Here is a 6,038-nt window from a genome sequence, read left to right on the forward strand (position 1 = left end):
AGTCCTTCATCATAAACAGGCAGTCTTGGAGGCAACCAGGACTGAGTGGGATGTCTTTTTTCTGGACACTTGTTCTTGTGTAACTATTTCATTAAATGACGTACAGAGTTTTGTAGTTACATGAAAGCATTACTATACGGCTAAATCACAAACACGAAGACTACATTCATCCTATTTCGCTCCATCAGACTTCTTATCCTGACTATGCTTCTAAACATAGATTTATGTTTTTTTTTCCTTTATATGTAACCGTGGCTCCAGACTGTTCTACATATGTTGCTTTTGAAGACATTTTCAATCCCCTCCTGTCACACTTCATGGCACTTAATGAGACACAATTACATTCATTCCTGAAGATCATTTGCGAATAATGCAATCAGGTGGTCATGATGGGCTCCACCGAAGGATCAGGAGGCCCTTTTGGTGGAAGAAGAGAATGGTGCCACATGGTCTGAGACCCCTCCTGCCTCGCAGCCTGTTTTCTCTGGTTCCTCTCTGCAGGACACCCCGTCATGCCAGGCGGTGCCACGGGCATCGACAGAACTGAGAGGGATGGAGCAGCCAGGCGCTGAAAGTGATATTGGTTTAGAAAGAATTAGTGTATAATTTGTCTTAAATATCTTAATCACACAAGTGTTCCAGTTTCATTTGATTCAAATATACCAAAGAGTGGAAAAGTACTCATTTCATGACCCCTATTGGCACTTAATTTTCTTCTCCAGCCTTAGTGTAGTGATGTAGGACATGAAGCACAATGACTATGAGCTCAATGGATGATCCTTGTGCTCTGCGTAATAATGGACATCCATCCCAGAGTGAGGATGCCTAGCTTAATGGAGCTCAGACTGGGGATACTGCGCAATGTTCAGGCCCATTTCCTTTTGACTCACATTCCACTGGGGTGGCATGACCCCAATGAGACGCCTGCTTTCCCCAGGTGGCAGTGAGCGATGCTCCTCCACAGTGTCAGGGCAGGGGAGCGAGGAGACCCTTCTTTGCCCAATGGGCTGAGCTGGAAAAACAGACGCCCACACAGACTTTTACACATCTCTCACGCACACATACACTCAGTTGCACCCTTCACACCCCTGGGGCCCTCAGCCCACTTTCAAGGAAATTTTCGACGTGAGCAATTATTGAGGGTTAGGGAGTGACAGGTCTATTCCAGGTCTCAAAAGAGAGGCGGACTGACAATGGTCTGGAATCACCGCTCGAATCGAGGCAGCGTGCCGGACTAAGTAAACTGCATGTCTGTCTGCCTTTCTCTTTCTCCCCCTCAGGGTTTTCTTATACGAGCGCTCTGGCTTTCCCTGGGTGTTTACACATCATTAAGGTTCCCCTGTCTCATCTCTGCTCTGTCCTTTACAGAACAGAGCTGCATTGGTCTGAGGTGGAGGAAAAGACAGTTTCTGTTCAAGCGTGAGAGAAGAAAGAAAAAGGCAGCACTGCAGAGGAGGCAGCAGAATCCTACACAGTGAGAAAACACTTTAGTCATGAATGTCAAGAGGAGCTGGGTTTTTTTTTTTTTTTTTTTTTTAGAAAAACTTGATACCCAGATCCTGTTTTTGAGCAACATTTTTGTGTAATAATATTATACAACACAAACTTTTGTTTGGGCATCATTGTATTACATATATTTTTGCATCACACAATCATTTGCAGTTTTGTCAAATGTGCATAACACAAATCTACAATTATTATTCAAAGCAAAGTAATCAGTGATTGTTTGCACACATCATCAACAGAGCTTTAAAAAGAACTTTAGAAATCTGACTTCTGAAAGAAAGAAAAAACAGGAGCAGGAAAGTCTGGTGTGTGGCAGACACGTTAGACAACACTGGTAATGAAGCATTGGCAGAAAGTGATAATTATTTTAATTAATGATAATGGTTTTAATGATTCAACATTTTGGCTAATTGATTATGATTGATTGCACATTACTAAACAAGGAAAGTGAATCAGGGAGGTAATCAGGGAGATGACAGCACAGGTCAACACTACAGCGTGACGGAACATACACTACACATGCTAATCAGACCCAGAGAGACGGAGAGAGGGAGAGGCAGAGGGAGAAAGACGGGCAGATGGAGTAAAAAAAAAAAAGAGGAGTGGATGGGTTCTCTAGTAAAGAAATACAGAAAGAGAAAATAAAGAAATGAAATAGATTGTGCAGTCACAAAAAGAACAAGCTGTTGTTGAGACAGAGCTGGAAAGCCAGACACCATTCATCCTACTGGTGCATTCATATAAAGTAAAAAAAAAAAAAAAAGAAGCAAATTTAAGATGACTTTCATCAAGTAGCGTGATTTTTATTCAGAAACTATTTTGACTGATGTAAAATACAGGATGATATCTCAACAGAGCAATCACACTGACTGAAGCTGCAGCTTCTTTTCCATTTAAAAATATTTTCTTGTTACATACCTCAGTTTTTAAATATGCATAACTTTTTATGTTTCCACTCTTTTGATCCACCTGCACACAAAACGAGTTCACATTATGTTGTTCAAATTCTTGAAACTTTGTTTAACCAAATAACTGTACTTCCTTTTCCCACACAAGAAGTCTCATACAATTTATACTTCATCATGCCAAAGTGAAAATACACAACATATATCCTAACATGTAACTGGTGGGTGACAAATGCTATTCTTCAGATGCATCTATCCATACCTTAGTTATGCTCATATCCTTAGTTTTCAGATTTAACCTACTTCTTCCTTCCTTCTTATTATTTAATCATCTATTAATTTACCTGCATTATTTATTTTTCTCTTGTGTCTATTTCTTTATCGCATGTGTTCAATACTGTTCAATCCTTATATATATTCTGTATATTTTATCTGTTTAATATCTATGAAAGTAAAGGAATATATTTCTATTATTATTATTATTATTATTATATTATTATTATTATTCTTTTATAGAGATGAAAATAACTACTGACATATGTAGAATGTTCTGTGGCTAATAAAAATTTGAAACACAAAATATCAGACATATACACAGGCTGTGGTCTTGATTTGACTTGAAATGAATTAAAGATCAGAAAAGTTTCAAAAAAGGCAAAAATTCAACATTTTTTTTTTTTTTTATTCCTGTTTTTAATTTGGAGTAAACAGATAAGAAACCAGGGTGGGGCATATTTGGGTACAGTGTTAAGCGATTGCCCATTATCTCTGTTTTTATTTGGAGTAAAAGATGAAAACCAGGGTTGGGCATATTTGGGTACGATGTTAGCGACTGCCCATTATCTCTGTTTTTAATTTGGAGTAAACAGATGAAAACCAGGGTTGTGGCATATTTGGGTACGAGTTAGGACTGCCCATTTTCTGTTTTAATTTGGAGTAAACAGAGAAAACCAGGGTTGGGCATATTTGGGTACGATGTTAGCGACTGCCCATTATCTCTGTTTTTAATTTGGAGTAAACAGATGAAAACCAGGGTTGGGCATATTTAGGACGAGGTGATGATTGGGTGGGGGTAGGCATGGAGGATGAGTTGTCAGTGGGGGATTTGCTTGGGGGAATGGTGGCCTCCAGTTTACTTAAAGAACTGGGAGAATCTTTTTCCAGAGAGGGCGATTTCTCGACCCTTTTCATCTGCTGTTTTCTTTCCTGCATAGCTTTTTCCTCCTGCAGGGCGTGCTGGATGTCTTTAAGGTTTTCATTGAGGAGTGACCTCTCCTCCTGCCTACGCAGCTGATGACTCTTTAGTTCGTCCTGTGTCTGAATCAGTGCAGTCTTCAGTTTGGTGATGTCCACTTCCTGTTGAGCCAGAAGCACGTCTTGTTCTACCCGTCTGTCCTTCTGTCTCTGGAGAGTTATCTTCAGTTTCTCGACTTTACAGACAGCTTCAATTTCAGAGGCTTTCTTCTCTAAAAACTGAAGCTCCAAGTCCTTCACCTCGTCCATCCTCTTCTGCTCGGTCTGATCATGAAGAGTCTTGTTCATCTGGAGCATTTTCTTTAACTGCTCCATCTCAGCTGCTAAAGCCTCATTTCCATTCTTCAGTTGAGTGATGCGGTCTCTTTGTCTCTGGAACTGCTGATGTTCTAGCTCAGAGACATAAATCATGGCCTGCTGGGGTGAAGCCTCTACCTCGTTGCAGGGTTCAGCCTGCATTTTCTTCTCACCCTCTGTCTTGAGGGTGGTGGCCTGCTCGGTCTCTCTCACCCTGGGCTGCTGAAACTCAATCTGAGGGACTTGAGTTGTGGCCTGGGTGGAGGCCTCTACCACAATACCACCATTTTTCCTCCTTAACATATTCAGTACATCTAAATATGTCATCTCGTCATCTTCCTTAGGCTTGGTGGTCGGATTTGTGTCACTACTCACACACTGCTGAGGAACTCGGTTGGAGACTTCTCTCACAGGGGTGCGGCGCTCTGGTGGTACCCAGGGAGTTCTCCTCCGGTCAGGCCCTCTTCTGAACTCAGTAGGTTGTCTAAAACCCTGAGGTTGCCTTTGATACCTGGGCACTCTCCCGGCCTCTGCCTGGCCCTTTGCGGTGTGATGTTTTTCCATATCCGCCTGAGAGGATGAAGTCTTGATAGATTATTGGTATTTTCCAGTCGCTGAAGGTTTTAACTGGGCGGCCATAGACTTGTTCTGCCTACAGAGAGTAAAAATCCTTTTATCACAGGAATCGGAAGTGATTGATAATCCTGTACTTAGTGGATAATGTCCTTCTTTTCCTTAGTCTAGTCTTTGTTACTTCGTAGTGGCTCTGTGGATCGTTGTGTCTCTGTATTTGTACTCTGGGTTGTACTTATAAACATTCTGAAGTGACATCATAGTGACATCATAGTACTTCAAAGGATGTCATGTGACCTCTGTTTTTGAACAACATGTTTTTCTTGTTACCATGGTTACTGTTAGTTAGGGGTGTAACGATACACTAATCTCACGATACGGTACGATACACGATATTGAGGTCACGATAACGATACGATATGATATTATAACGGTATTTCTTAACAGCCTTGAATGAGGAACATATGACTGGAAAAAATGGTCTTTTATTTAAAAGACACAAAATGCAAAACAATGCTGTGCTTTTACCCTATTGTTACAGTTTGTAATGCTTTATAACTGTTTTAACTCTTAAAGGGCAAGTCAGGCCAACCATTTTCCACAAACTGAACGAAACGGAGCAATTGCCCCAAAACGTAAAAATCTTTTAATAAATATTTCATTTAAGTTTTATAATTGTTGTATAATCGCAATATTACACTTGAGTGTTGCTTTACTTAGTATTGGCACTTCAGTGATGCATCATGTCAAGCCAATAATGACGTTAAAGCACACCCTCTCGTGTAATATTGCTTAATTGTGAACTACGACCTTTCATATCAAAATACATTTGAAAAAAGAAAAATTGCTTAAAGCTATGTCATTCATTGAATTGTGACTACTAACAGTAGGGTGTAACAATATATCGTGTTACGAAATTTCGCGATACAAAAACGTCACGATAGTGTCGTGGAGGTGGCAAACGTAGCGCGATATGGGACAAATTTATCCAGTCAATACAAGCAGATGCTGATTTCTTTTTCATGTAGTGATTTGTTTTAACACAAGAGGGCGCTCTGAGCTGGTGGGTGACTAATCTGCGCCCCCCCCTTCTCTTTCCTATGCTTGTTGTTTGAGTGGGGTGTGTGCGTGGATTTGCAGTCAGAATGGAAAACGAAGTAGCTATAGAAGACCCCCGCCACATTAAGTCACCGGTGTGGGCATTTTGGATTCCCAATTGTGGATATAAACGGCGGCCGAGTGGCTGACAAGACGCAAACAATCTGCAAACATTGTAAGAGAACCCTGCCCTACACCGCAGCTAACACTAGCAACATGCAAAGCCACATGCAGCGCCATCACAGCGATTATTTACTTTTATTTGTTTATTTAATTTGAGTTTAGTTGTAAAATTTCTTGAAAAAAGAAAAGTCAAGTTATACATGAGAGAAACTATTCAGTTTGTGTCAAATATTTTTACTTGTAAGGAACCTGAAATGCATATGATGCATACCTGACATTTAC

Source organism: Larimichthys crocea, chromosome XXIII, assembly GCF_000972845.2.
Source record: "Larimichthys crocea isolate SSNF chromosome XXIII, L_crocea_2.0, whole genome shotgun sequence".
NCBI lineage: Eukaryota > Metazoa > Chordata > Actinopteri > Sciaenidae > Larimichthys > Larimichthys crocea.